The sequence below is a fragment of the Saccopteryx bilineata genome, chromosome 6, assembly GCF_036850765.1.
Source record: "Saccopteryx bilineata isolate mSacBil1 chromosome 6, mSacBil1_pri_phased_curated, whole genome shotgun sequence".
NCBI lineage: Eukaryota > Metazoa > Chordata > Mammalia > Chiroptera > Emballonuridae > Saccopteryx > Saccopteryx bilineata.
The window spans coordinates 46255454-46270856 of NC_089495.1; the positions used below are offsets into that span (position 1 = coordinate 46255454).

General features: G+C 39.2%; 1 pseudogene; it reads left to right on the plus strand.

Annotated features, from left to right (window-relative positions):
• Positions 1-14641: 14641 nt before the first annotated feature.
• LOC136309289 (large ribosomal subunit protein eL28 pseudogene) lies at positions 14642-15025 on the plus strand (annotated as a pseudogene).
• The last annotated feature ends 378 nt before the right edge of the window (positions 15026-15403 follow it).

The following is a 15403-nucleotide window of genomic DNA, read 5'->3' on the forward strand; positions in this document are numbered from 1 at the left end:
CCCTTCTCACTGCACATTCCAGTGTGTGCAGTCACACCTAGGTACTGCAATGGGTTTTAATGTTCTTTAACATTTTGATGACCCCACTTAGAGCAGAACACATTTCATGGCATATAGATACTTGGTAGCTCAAATCAAAGCTTCATTGTAAGAGTACCTCTGTGGACCTTTGCTCTACATTTTCAGAAATCCTCAACACTTTTCTTCCTGGTACCTAGCACAATTTTATGATACTTTCTTTATTTACTTAAATGCATTTTTGTTTTTTATTTATCTTTCTATTCTATGAAAATAGAAATTCCATGAGAGCCATTACTACTAATTTTGTCTTGTTTAATATTTTTATTTCCAGACACAAGCACAGTGGCTAGAACATTGCAGAAATTAAATAAGTGAAAAAATGAGTGAATGTATAAATTTCACAATACCCTGAAAATATTTTTATGACTATGCTTATAGTATTTAAACTGTGCATTCATGATTTAATAATGCAATAAGAGCTTCTTCAGGGTAGTGTGTTTTCCCTGTTATACTGGCAACTAGTTTAAGACTTATTAATAAAAATAAGGCATCCAATAAATATTTATCCAAGAAATAAGTTTATTCATTAATCAATAATATCTAATAATGATAAACATATAAGTAAGTGCTCAAGCACACTTATTGCTTAACATGTAGGTTGGTTGGTTGGTTGGTTGGTTGGTTGGTTTATTGATGGATAAAGCTCTATAAAAATCAGATGTTTTCTAGGGAGCCATCTCACAATCATAAAAAAAAATCCTAGTATTTTAATAAGAACCCAAAGATGTTTATTTAAATATGAATCCTCTGAATTTTATTCTCTCCTCTCTTTTCTTCTCTATTTATAACATAAATATATCTACCTTGTGAAATAAGTTTTGACTTCTGTTCAGAACAGTGTACAAAGGTAAACCATTAGGGAACATGTTAGAGCAGCCTTTCTCTATATACGTCACTTCAAGTTCATTGATTCATAACTTTGAAAACCAAAAAGGAACAAAGTTCAAGGTAACCACTTATGACTGTGAGCATCACAGCATGTAATAAAATAGTCATAGAGCTACTGTTTATTGGATTTGAGAAGGTCATTCTGAGTATGGCTCAAGGCTAAGTGCCTAAGTGTATCATCAGTAATGACTTGGATTTGTCTGCACCTTTTAAGAACATCTTTACAAAGCAGATGACAGTGGTGGAAAGCAGAACACACAAAAACTCATACAGATCTTTTCCGCTAATGTTTTGGCTTTACTTTTGAAATTTTACAATAACTATTTCACAAAATGGAAACATCACAAAAACGGTTTCACAACAGCTATTGAGAATTGAAAAGGCAACAGGAGTTCGTCTTTCATCTTTCTACCATATTCCAGGTGGAATGAAAGAACATACTCTATTTGGCAACTGGTGTTTATGTGAGCACAGAAGTGCTTATATATTCCATCTTCTGTTAGCCCTGTGCTCAGGGGAAACAAGGGTCGATGGGTAATTGAGCTCTGTCAGTGATTTCAAATATTGCATTTCATGTAATCATCTTACTCTCCTTCAGCATACACCTTGCTAAAATAGTATATATTTAGGCTGCTTTCTCCCCTGTTTCTGCTCATGTGTTGGTGAAGTAGTTTCCAAAGCATGAACTTACCATGAGATAGGCCCCATGAAATGATATAACAAGGGTAAAGAACTGTCCCTCAAAACTTACATGGTCAAGAGTCTGTCCATATTGCAGATCTGTCACCTCCTGGATGAGCTCCTACATGATGTGTACAATATCCAGCACGTTAGAGAGTTCATATAGTTTGGACCTCAGCAGGAACCTAAGCTGATAGTCACACATACGGAGGCACATCCAGTGAGTTGGCAGGTTGAGCTCTTCTGCAGCTTATTTGGAAGGGCTGCTAGGGCACTGCTTCTTAGAGACCTCGTCACAGGGAAGAGAAAGCAGGCAGAAAGCCCAGCTGCAGGAAAGCCTCAGCCTCGGAGCATGTTCGGCACAAGTTCTCTTCCTCAGCTTTGTCTCCTGACTTAGCCCACACTGAACACTAGACCGAGGTCTGTAGAAAGAGAGAATTGTGGGGTGGGGGAGGGCAGCCCAACAGAAAAGCTATTTCATTAAAACCACACTGCTTAGGAAAACACCTCTCTTCCTCCTACCAAAAATAATGATGTGATGATAAAGGCAAAAGGAAGAATGAGACAGAAGCAAGAGAGCAGCAATCATTCTCTACTTCCCAATAAAATATAATCAGTTTCCGTCTCCTCACCCCCACTCTGGGGCTCTGACCTGAACCCATATTAAAACCCAGAGGCTGCCTTGTTAACGTGAGATGTCGTGTTAGCATCTGGCAGTAATAGGCACGCTTACAAGCACACCTGGGGAATTTCCAAAGTATTGAAAGTCTTATGTTTGCATCTTGGGACAAGTGAAATTCGGGTCATTCCTGTTCAAGTGCTCCCACTTTTTACCACAACCCAGGGAGGCCTGAGGAATCTCAGGAAATAAGTGTGTGTGTGTATATATATATATATATATATATATATATATATATCCCTTCATAATACATTTTAAAAAATTAAATAACCATTAGATATATGTGAATTGGAATCTATAACCCACATGACCAAATTTAGACTGCATTTTCACAAAATTTATTAGCAGTCTGCTACATACAGGACACTGTGATAAGTGTTATATAGGATTTAAAAGACTTTTAAAATATGGTACTTTTCATGTTGAATATGCTATATATATTATGAATATATATTTGCATACAGTTGTATATAAGAACCCACCCCCAACTTTTACTTTTTGCAATTCTACTAGGCATTCAGGTTACTATCATCAACCAAATACATCAGTTCAAGGGCAAATAAGGTACAAAGGAAATTGTTGTCAATAATTCTAGGCACTTTGCTCTTAAGAGAAAGAAAGAGTGTCTCTCTTGAGTCAGAAGCCATAGGCTTAGGATGATGTATAAATTTAGGTTTATTGATGTTAAGTTTAGTGACCTGCATTCCCCTGGTAATCAACAACATAAGAAGTGACAACTGACAGCAAGGGGGATAAGACACGTTATGACAATTCCATGTCCTTGACTGAGGTGATGAGTGAAGGCACTTCCTTGACCCTTAGGATACATGCATGTCAACACACAGCACAGTGAAGACTTCTGGTCAAGATGGTGGTATAGGTAAATGCAGTATTTGCATCCTCCCACAACCACATCAAAATTACAACTAAACTACAGAATAGCCATCATTCAGAACTACCTGAAATCACACTGAATGGAAGTATTACAACTAGGAATTTAAAGAAAAAGCCACATCAAGATTGGTAGGAGGGGCTGAGACACAGAACAGGCTGGTCCCATGCCCATGTGTGGCAACTTGAAATCTGGAGGGATATCTTGGCTGCAGAGATATTCCCTGAGGAGTATGTGGTCCCAGTCCCCAACTAGGTCCTCCAACCCAGGGCTCCAGTGTCAGGAAAAGAAGTATTCATAATTCCTGGTTGTAAAAACCAGCAGGGATTGAGGCTGAATGAGAATGGAGACTTGCTGGAGTTGCAAACAGTTCCTCTTAAACAGCCTACACATGGTCTCACATGATCTCACTCCCTCTGAGCTCCAAACTGGCACAGCAGCTTGAAAGGCACCAGGGACACACAGGAAGGAACTGAATCCTCTGCTACTAAGGAGAGAGCTGAGGAGCAGCTTTCTGGCAGACAAAAAATGCTTACAGAGGCATTGTTCCTTTCCTGAGACCCCCTCCCTACACAAGAGCTGGCAAGTGGGTACCATATCTGATCCTCCATCAACTTGGCTCACACTATTTGCCCCACCCTAGTGATTTCCTGAGACCTTTCCCCACCCAACTTGCAGGCCCATCAAAGCCATTCCATTTTTTTCATACAACTCTCTTGCCTCATGCTTTGAACTTTCCTAAAATCCCTCAAACAAACAGCATCTAGCTTCTGTGTACCCTGTACCTATTGCTAAGTGGTCCCAGGCCCAGCACTAGTGGCAGCCTATTTTTGTTTATAAGTTGGCCTCTCCTGAGCATGTCTAAGCCTAGGACAAGTAGTAGCCATATGCAGATTTCTCTGTATCTTGAGCTGGGTGGTCCAGGCAGGGCATAGGCGGTGGTGGCTGACCTTGCACCTCCAAGGAGGCCCTAGAGACTATGTTCCTGGTAGACAGCTTCAGACCACCCCAGATTAAAACCCTATCACTTCCAAAAGCAACACAGTCAAGGGGTTGACTCAGTGAGCACCAGAGTCCCACTGAAGCAAGTTCTGCTCTGTAGAGTTGACTCCTGCAAAGTAGCTCCTCTACTGTAGTCACAGTCGGTCCTCACAGCCAATTATCCTGGAAGTAAATCCCTCCCAGTGACACCAGCAGCAATCAAGCCTCGATTACAACAGGATAGTGCACATGGCCCAGATAAGGACACACCTGGACTAGGTGACTGGGGAAGTTGCACCACTGGACCCTACAAAACACCTACTACACAAGAACACTCTATCAAGTCCAGAAGATACAGCAACTCTACCTCATACATAGAAACAAACATAACAAACACAGGGAAGCAGTGAAAATGTAGAGACAAAGAAACAGGTCCCAGATGAAAGAACAGGAGAAATCTTCAGAAAAAAAGAACTAAATGAAATAGAGGCCAGCAAACTACCAGATACAAAGCTCAAAACAATGTTATAACAATGCTCAAGGAACTTAGTGAGAACTTCAACAGCATAAACAAAAAACATAGAAACCATAAAAAAGATCTAGTCAGAATTTAAGGATACACTAACTGAAGTGAAGAATAAGTTATAGGAAATCAACAGTAGAGTAGATAACACTAATAATCAAATAAACGATTTGGAATATAAGAAAGTAAAACACACTCAATCAGAACACCAAGAAAAGAAAAGAATCTCCAAAAAATGAGGATAGTGTAAGGAGCCTCTGGGACAACTTCAAGTGTAACAACATTTGCATCATGGGGATGCTGGAAGGAGAAGAGATACAGGAAGACATTGAAAACCTATTTGGAAAAATAATGACAGAAAGCACCCTTAACCTAGTGAAGGAAATAGGCATACAAATCCAGGAAGCACAGAGTCCCAAACAAGATGAACTCAGAAGAAGCCCACAACAAAATATATCATAGTTAAAATGCAAAACATTAAAGACAAAGAGAAAATCTTAAAAGCAGCAAGAGAAAAGCAGTTAGTTAACTAAAAGGGAGCTCCCATAAAACTGTAAGCTAATTTCTCAACAAAAACTTTGCAGGCCAGAACAGAGCAGCAAGAAATATTCAAAGTGATGAAAAGCAAGGACCTACAATCAAAATTACTCTACCCAGCAAAGCTATCATTTAGAATTGAAGATATATATAAATATAAAGGGAAAGAGCTTCCAAGACAAGAAAAAGCTAAAGGAGTTCATCACCACCTAACCAGTATTATATGAAATGTTAAAGGGTCTTCTTTAAGAACAAGAAGAAAAAAAATGATCAAAAATATGAACAATAAAATGGCAATAAATATATATCTATCAACAGTTGAATCTAAAAATCAAAATAAACAAGCAAAAAGAACAGAAACAGACTAATAGATATAGAGAACATTTTGACAGTTGCCAAAAGGAAAGAGGGTTGGGGGTCTGGGTGAAAAGGGAGAAGGGATTAAGCAATACAAATTGGTTGTTACAGAATAGTCATGGGATGTAGAGTACAGCAGAGGGAATGTAGTCAAGATTGAGTAGAACAGTCACTTAGTAAGGAATGTAATTTCTAATCACTGGAATGTATACCTGAAACTAATATAATAATGTATGTCACTGTAATTGAAAAATAAAAATGATTTTTAAAAACCAGTGTAATGTCCAACTAACATTTCTAAGTCACTACAAGGAGGCACATTGCATTCTGTCTCTTCTGGTAACCTAAGCAACATATAGATATATCATTTTTAAGATTCTCATAATTTCTTTTAAAATGTGTTCAACTAACCACTTAAAGTCTAAAGCTCAGGAATATCCTTTATAAAACTATAGTGACACATGTGAAAATTATGACCTAAAATGTCTGGCCTGAGTTAAATAGCAAGTTAGTGATAAAACTAAAATGAGAATCCAGGTTCTGAGTCCTGACTGGGATATGAAAGGGAATAATTTCACCTCACATTTTGCAGGTAGAATTCAGATCTAGAAAGATAAGTGACTTGCTTAAGGTCACAATTCAATGAAGAGTAGAAATGGAACAAGAACTCAGGTCTCAAGGATTCTAGTATTATACATAGTCTTTCCAGCAAAATACCCATATGTTTTTTCCAAGGTAGTTTAATAGAACTTACATCCCACAGGCTAAAAACTGTCATTCTCTATTTCATAACAGGCATACTATTTGAAGTAGCTACTGCTCCTGCTTGCTTTTACCTAAGGAAAGTAAGAGTAAGGAAATTGCATTAACTCACTATATGCAAAGTACAGCTTTTAATACCTGATATAGATATTTTAAGCAACTGCTGTTACATATGTTTCAATTTGAGAGATTTAATGAGAAGAAACTATGAAAAAGAGCATTAAAGGAATTGGGGTGGCAAAAGTATACACACCTTCCTTTTCAAGGTGTCAAACATTTATTGAGAACCTGCTACATGTGAGAACTCTGTTTATGCTTTATATGCTGTTTTTAAATATAAATGGTGCAGAGTCTCAAAAGAGTGACCTCAGATCTTCTAACAGTGCTTGTGAAATTTAATAATTGGGAGGCTAACTCCAAATCTCATTTATTGCTGCTTTAAATGAAATAGATCACAGTTAATAAAGAGCCTGTAAATTAAAGTAACCCAGCAGTCTTAACTAGCAATTAAAATGACTTCTTTTCCTATCAAAGGTGAAACCATATGCTGGAACAGATTTTTGTCACATACAAGATAAATGAGCAGTTTGGCTCAGTGGGGAATAATTCCAGTTCCTATTGGGAAAGATCAGTTTCAGTACCAAAATCTTGTTCTCTCAATGTCAGGATTCTGATACCACTTTCCTGAAGACACCTGAGCTCAAGAGCTTTCCCCGTGAGAACAAAAACCCAAAGTAGGTTTTCTCATTCCTCCCTAAACACTCAGAGTAGAAATGGGGGAATTTAGAGTCCGATATTATCTGGGTTGTGTTCAGAACCTAATGTCAACAAAAGACTAAATAAACTGAGTCTCACCCTCCTCAGCAGTATTTATGGGTGTACCCAACACAGTTATCGAAGTATGTAGCAAAGGGGGAGCAAGCTGGGAGAGAAACACGCATGGCAACATTGAATCTAGATTGATACTAAGATTACTCAGCCAGCGGACCCCTAAGAACATGTTAGAAGGGATAAGATGGGCTCTGGAAAATGCCAATCATCTTCTAGGAGGAAAGAAAGTACAGTAGTGGCCCATGAAACTGGACCCCGTGCATACACAGTATTAATACAGTAGCAGTCAGTGCCTTGCAAGCTCAGCTGTTTGGAGCATTTCTCCCCAAGTACCTGACTTGCCCCCATATCTTCACTTGCCTAGCTGGAAAAGGAGGTAGAGTTAGTAAAGTGGCACGTCTAATGAGAAGACAAGAAATGATTATTGGTCTCAGAAGACAGAAGAAAAGGCAAGTAGAAAGAAAAGAAAGAAAGAAAGAAAGAAAGAAAGAAAGAAAGAAAGAAAGAAAGAAAGAAAGAAAGAAAGAAAGAAAGAAAGAAAGAAAGAAAAGAAGGTTAAATAGATGACAGATATATGGATGGATGGTTGGATGGATAGATAGATAGATGTTAGATACATTTGTACACATATATTTATATCTATGTGACAGTGGGGATGCAATGGACCGGTGAGTGATTAGTAGGAAAGAAAAAGCAGACACATTTGTTAGCTACCTATCTAGTTCTGGTCGCTGAACTTCAAACTTCCTATGCATCATCGTCTCATGCAATCCATTTGTGATGTCACTGCTATTTTGCCTATTTTACAAGAAGAAAAAAAAGAAGAAAACTAATTACTAAAAATAAATTTATTAAAAAAATTATTTACATAAAAAAACTTGTTAATATAATTAAGAAGATTATCAAGGTCAGCGTTCAAACCCAGTTTACGTAGCCACAAAACCCCTTGGGTTTTCCATTACCCACACATTCAAAATCATGCTGATTTTTAGAAGATGCTACATTGGAAAATAGAAGCAAATCATACAGATTTGCTCTGTGGGTGTATAATTACATATAAACTACACCCTCAAATCCACTCAACCACTAAACATAAGTATCCCACTGAACACTAGAATCAAAAGGTAAGACAGCACAAGAGCTTTATCACAAACCCTTCACGACCTGATGGCAAATAGGTGAGAAGCACATTTCTGTCCTATATTGTCTTTCACCATCTCTATCCTTCATGTTCTTTATGTTCACACCCCCTCTCCCAGCCACTTTTTTACCCCTGCAGTTGTCACCCTCTAATGCACATGCAAATTGCCTAGGATTCTGTTATAATGCAGATTTTGGTTCAGAAGATCTGGAACCTGAGAGTTAGCAGGTCTAACGAGTTCCCAGCGGATGCTGATCCTTCGGTCTGAGGACCACACTTTTTTGGTAACTAACCTCTACTCTTCACCCCATGTTAGAGAAAAACAACATGTTGTACATAAAAGGCTATTTAGCAACATTCTCCGGTCACTAAATATGTTTATTACACCTAATAAGAAATGCGGCGCAAATGTGGGGGATTTGGCTCTATGTACATTAAAAGAAAGAGGATCTCTAAGTTGTAGAATCCCCCTAACTCTACCTCCAATCTCAGATGCAGTTTTATATCAATAAAACCAAGAACAATAAAAAATAAATGCCACCTTAATGCTATTTAAATATACATTTACTTCTTATTCATGATCTTTCGCCCATTTAATTTTCTCTGAGCTATTATTCAGGTCACTTTTTAAATGGGTTTCAATGTTTCCTGGGCTGTAGCTCATTATAAAAATGTCCACAGCAGATAGAATCTTGCTTCCGCACAGCACTTATTTTTGAGCTGGCAGACACAGAAATCGGTATGCGGATATTGTACCATAAACATTAATTTAGTATTATGTAGAAGGCCAGTTGATTAATAATTACATAAGCCAGGAAGCCTAATTTAACTCTTAATTCACTTTTTTTTTATTTCACAGAGAGGAAAAAATTAATCTAGAAGTGTTGATTGATTGAGAGTTTTAGTCTCGTCTAGACAGCAATGGAAAATGACTATGAACCTGGGACTTTGCAAACTGCATCATTTGCAAAATAAACCCGATCAACAGATTTCATTTCACAGTGATTGATGGTCAGAAAAGAAAGGCTGAAGTGATCATGGAGAAGGAGAATATGTAATCATCTGAGCAAGCAGCTTGCCATGCAGAATGGGTAAAGAAGTAAGAATTAGCAAATATTTTCAGTTCAGAGGGTGGACATAAATGAAAGAAAAAACACTTGAAATTTTTTTAAATTAATGAGCATTAGAGCACTCCAGTAGACTAGCAAATTAGAATTAGTACATTGCATTCTTAACAATGTGCAAAATATAAACATATTTTAGCTGCTATGATCTCACTGCAAAGATTGCATGATGCCAATAACTAACTTACACTCTTGCTATCTTTAAAAGGTCACATTTAGAGCCCAATGTTCTATATCTAGATTTGAATAGTGCTGATTTTTTCTAAAAATGAGAGAAACATACTCATTTTTCTCTTTTTGAAGAGTAGCAATTAAGCTGAGCAGAGCAATTTCTTATGAATTATACCCGCACCTTCTTCCTGCGATTCTGTTTTTCCTGTCTAGTCATATTTACACAATGACAATCACGGTCAAGTTCCAAGTCCTAAGCCACAGAAAGCTGACATCAGCATCATCAATACTAATATTTACATTTAAGTGTATCCATAGAAGGAAATGGAAGGAAGAAAAAAAGATAACATTTGAGGACCTGCTGTAATAAGAACTTATTCTATCAGAGATTCCAATCAAAGTTCTCACATCAACCCTTTGTTTTATTAACCTTATTTTTCAAATGAGAAAACCAAACATTAGCATGTTAGGAAGACTAGCCAATGCTGCAACAGCTATAAAGTGGTAGAACCTGATTGATGTGGGGTTCTGTACATGCTCTAAAGTAGTCTTTCTTTTTTAATATTTATTTATTTATTTTAGAGGGGGGGAGGAGCAGGAAGCATCAACTCCCAAATATGGCTTGACCAGGTGAGGCCAGGGTTTCCAACGATATCAGCGTTTCAGGTCAACACTTTATCTACTGTGCCACCACAGGTCAGGCCTAAAGCACAATCTTTATACAGCATGTATCAGAATGGCCTGCTGAGCTTGTTAAAAACAAACACAACCACCAAAAAAAAAAAAAAAACCCACAAAAGGGAGTTTGTGTTGGGCTCCACACTCAAGAGTTTCTGATTCAGTCAATGTGTAAGTTTCTTGTTGCTACTGTAACAAATTACCACAAATTTGCTGGCTTCTAAACACAATTTGGTTATCTCACTGTTGGTGGGTCAGAAATCTGGACACAGCATAATTCAAGTGGGTCCTGTTTAGTCTCACAGCGCTGAAATCAAGATGCCAATGGGACTGTGTTCCTTCCTGGAACCTGTAGGAAAGTATTTTCTTTGAGCTCATACAAGTTGCAGATCAAATTTAGTTCCTTGAAGTCACCACTTCCTTGCTGTCTGTCACTCCTGGGTTGCACTTTGCTCCTTCAGGCTGCTGGATTATTTCCCATGTTTTCCATGTAGCCCCTCCAGCGAGGCCCTCCCTCTCACAGTTCGAATCTTTTTGACTTTTCCTTTTGCCTATCTCTCTGTGTTCAGGCAGATAAAGTTCTCAGCTTTTAAAGACTCACTGTGATTGGGTCTGTTGGACAATCAAAAATAATCTTAAAAGTTCATAAACTTCCATTACATCTGCAGTTTCTTTTAGAGGCAATATATTTACAAGACCCATGGATTCTAATCCTCTAGGGTAGACATCTTTGTGGGGCCACTTTATTTACTATAGTCAATCTAGGCTAGGACCCCAGAATCTCCACTTCTAATAAGTTTTTCGGTAATACTGCTGGTCCAGGGACCACACTTTGAGAAACCCTGCTCTAGCTTCTACTCCAAGTGTAGCCCATGGCACCAGCATCCCCTAGAAGCTTGTTAGAAATGCAGAATTTCAGGTCCATCCCAGACTTAGTGGAGAGAAGCTGCAGTTTAACAAGATCGTAGGTAATCTGTGTGCACATTAAAATGTGAAAAGCATTGGTCTAGGGTAGTGAACAAATGGGGACAGAAATAAAGTATATGTTGTATTTATTCTCAAAACCTTTCGGAAAGATACAGCTCCTCCTTTGTCCAGAAACTGTCCTTTTATTTTTTTCTTGGCAGGAATGGAGGGAGGTATCTTACCTATAAAGCCTCACTTGTGAAGATTCCTGCACTTTCTCTCTGAGTGATGCTCACCCCTACTCCCAATTTTAATTCAAAAGTTGGGAGTGCATCTCTCTGTGAACTCAGCTCTGGAAATGTTTGGTAACCTGAAATATTGCAGGTCCAACTCGATTTATTGGGCAGGCTTGACAGAAACATCTTTCCTTTGGTCACATCCAGAGTTTAATGGGGATAGATTTCAAATGATGCTTAGATGGGTATCATACTGACCATCACCCCTGACCAGAGACAGGGTAAGCGCTGACGGATGCAGCATACTCTACTTTTATTTTCGCCATTAATAGGATTTCTTCAGTCCTGGAAAGAGATTCAGAAAAACCTAAGGGCCCCAGAAGAGAAGAAAATATCATTAACCCTTTTATTGAGGATGTTATTGGTTTTCTGTGAGTTACCATTAGAGGAAAGTGACTGCAGGTAGAATATATTGAAGGAGACTGCAGAGTGATACAGACAGCCTGTGACTGAACACACAGCTAACTTCTATCCTCAGCTGAAAAATGCCTAAATGTAATGACTGAAATCGAATCATTAACCATCCAGAGAAAAGTGGAATATGTTTCAAGATGTAGACATTAACTGAAAATTAATTATCTCAAACCTTTCTGCTTTTTCTTAATTTAAAGTGAGATAAAGAGAACAAAACAAAAATGGAAGGATGTTTGGGAGTGAAAATGAGAACATATGAGTGTAATAAAGTGCTATTAAGTAAACTCTATTGGTAAAAGAAACCAAATCTCTCTTTCTCTCTTATACACACACACAATGCTTTTTACTTATTTATTTTTATTTTTTTGTGAACCAAACTCCAGGTAATATAGGCCCATACTGTCGGCTCAAATCATGTGATATTCTTCCAGAATCAGCAAAGAAAAACCGTCTTTTGTTCCCAGAACACTCCCAGAATCCTCACACTTATAACCTTCTGATTAGATAATACCATGAGAGCCTGACCAGGCGGTGGCGCAGTGGATGGAGCGTCGGACTGGGATGCGGAAGGACCTAGGTTCGAGACCCTGAGGTTGCCAATTTGAGCGCGGGCTCATCTGGCTTGAGCAAAAAGCTCGCCGGCTTGGACCCAAGGTCGCTGGCTCCAGCAGGGAGTTACTCGGTCTGCTGAAGACCCCCGGTCAAGGCACATATGAGAAAGCAATCAGTGAACAACTAAGGTGTTGCAACGAAAGACTGATGATTGATGCTTCTCATCTCTCTCCATTCCTGTCTGTCTGTCCCTAACTATCCCTCTCTCTGATTCTCAATCTGTCCCTCTAAAAAAAAAAAAAAAAAATATATATATATATATATATATATATATACACACACACACACACACACACACACACACACACACACACACACATACCATGAGAGTTCCTGGACTAAACCCAATCCTCTAAAACATTACCAAATTCTCTTTTGGTACTTACTAACAAGAAAGTGTTGTGTATTGGCAAAGAATGCCAGCAACCCAAGAATGTTTAAAGAGGCATCTGAAAAAGGTAAGCCAATTGTACCCACAAAGAATCAATAAGATATGTGTCAAAATACAGAGAGATAATAACCACCCCTGCGACTCTTGAAGAGAAAAAAATTCCCACCTCCCTGATCACTGCCATCCCCCCCACCTCCATTTCTAACACCTATCAACTTCAAGAAGTATTTACAAAAATAAATGAGTTTCCTGAAATCTAAAGTGTTTACTTTTGAAAATCCCCTGGCAAAACCACTTATGTGTCATTGTTCTTTTGGATCTGTGTTTATTGATGGCAAGGGGAGAAATGGGAGAGAATTCAAGTCAAAGTTGGGATCTCTCCAGGGTCACTGCGGGGACACAGGGTGACCCTTCACTGTATTTTTGATTCAATAGCCAATAATCGGGGTCTGGTATGAATCCAATAAACCTCAGATAATATTTGTCCTGTATTTGAGCTCTGGGCACTATTCTCATTCCTTTTCATGAAAGGTCAACCCATAGCATATCTCTTCTTATGAGTCTAAAGTACAATATTTGCATTTGTTTCATCTATTGCTATTCCAAATGCTGCTAATGATTGGTATGTCTCCTCTGGACCTTCACAGGTGGGCTTCACTGCAGTGGGGGTCAGCACTCACTTTCCCACCTCAGCACTGCTATGGAAAGGATTTTCTGTTCCTGTCATCACCATTCTTCCATTGTTTTCAGCTTTTCATCATTATAATTGCCCTTCATCTTCCCCTTGCCTTCCCACTCAGTTCAGTCCTAAAGCCATTAACTGGGGCAGAACACAATGAGAATCGGCAAGAATCAGGAATCAGAGGGGACCTCAGTAGCCTAAATTTGGCTGCCAGAGCCCTTTCCTAAGCAAAACCTACTTCTGTTTTAGAATTTCTCTCTTCTACTCCCAGTTATCGGGGCTTGATAGAAGCATTACGGTCCTTTTCAAGTTTTTCTTTTCCTTTGAAAAGTTATATTCAACCTGCCCACCTAATAGGTTGTGGTGAAGAATCAAGTAGAAGCACTTAGCAAAGTGCTTATAGCATAGTCCTCTGTAATACTTTTAATTCTTAAAAGGTTCTTCTTCCATCCCCTGCATTGGGCCTCTCAGCACCATCAACCAGGTGAGTTCAATATAAACCTGAGCCCTCTTTAGTTGTGTGTTCATCTGCTTTGCTCAGATAATTCACCACAAAGTCTTGGTGATTTTGCCTAGCGGTATACAACAGTACTTGAGCTTGACTACCTGTATTCAAGTTTCATCTCTACCACTTATTAGCTGTATGACCCTAGACAAATTCCTTAATCCCTGTCTCAGTTTTCTGATCTGTGAAACGGCAGTGATAATAACACTGCTGCCCGACCAACTGCTGGAGAATGAAAGGAGGTAACTCATGGAGAGCTCTTACTCTGCTTCTGGTACCAAGCCAGGGCTTTTATAAGGAATAGCTGTTACTGTTACCCCCTCCAACCTTCCCTGTTCTCACCGTCTCTGCTGGCTGCTCCCTCAGGTCTGGCTCTCCCCGTCCTTCCCCTGCCATCAGGGAAATCAGGGCAAGTGCAAAAGCCTGGTACACCACCCATAGACATCTTCCCAAACTATTTGAACTTAAGTGTAGGCCTCCTTCATGCCTGGCTGCCGCAGCACCGCGGGATGTCTGCCCATTTGCAATGGATGGTTGGATGGAACTACCCTAGCTTCCTGATCAAGACGTACAGCACCAAACGCAGTCATCTGAAGGCCCGCAACTCCTTCAGCAACAGTGGGCTGATTCACCACGAGACAGTGGGTGTGGAGTCGGCATAGGTGTAGCGGTAATTGTGAAGCAGCGATCAGGCCAGTGAAAGCCAGCCACCTCCTACATGTGGTCTTCCCTTAACAAGAATGCTCAAGCCACCCTGAGCAGCATCAGGATCCACAAGAACAAGTCCAATGGATCTGCTCACGGCTGCCATCCACAGGGCTGGAACCAGCTGGCGCAGGCAGGAGCCTGTCATGGTGAGGACCGAGGGAGCCCACCTCACCAAGCGCTGCTGAGAACACCCTCCCCAGAGCAATAAAGGTGCCAGCAGACTTTCTTCAATAAATAAATAAATAAAATAGCAAAAACATATTATTGGAAAAAAGTTCATGTAAAAAAAAAAACAAATATAAAATGCAAGCCTAAAATTTGTGTTATTAAATTTAACAACTATAAATACTCCTTCAAATTGCTCTGAAAGTTCCGAAACCCTTACAGTATTTCCAAATGTACTCATCTCTTAATGGGCCCATGACAAATAGCTGCTGAACAGAGGGGTATCCTTTGAGAACTTTGAGAAGCACTGTAAGGTGCCCTTTATTACCTAGGCTCCAGATAGTTGAATCTCTCTGCCTCAATTCTTTCTGTGTGAGTGTTGTGTGTGTGTGTACATA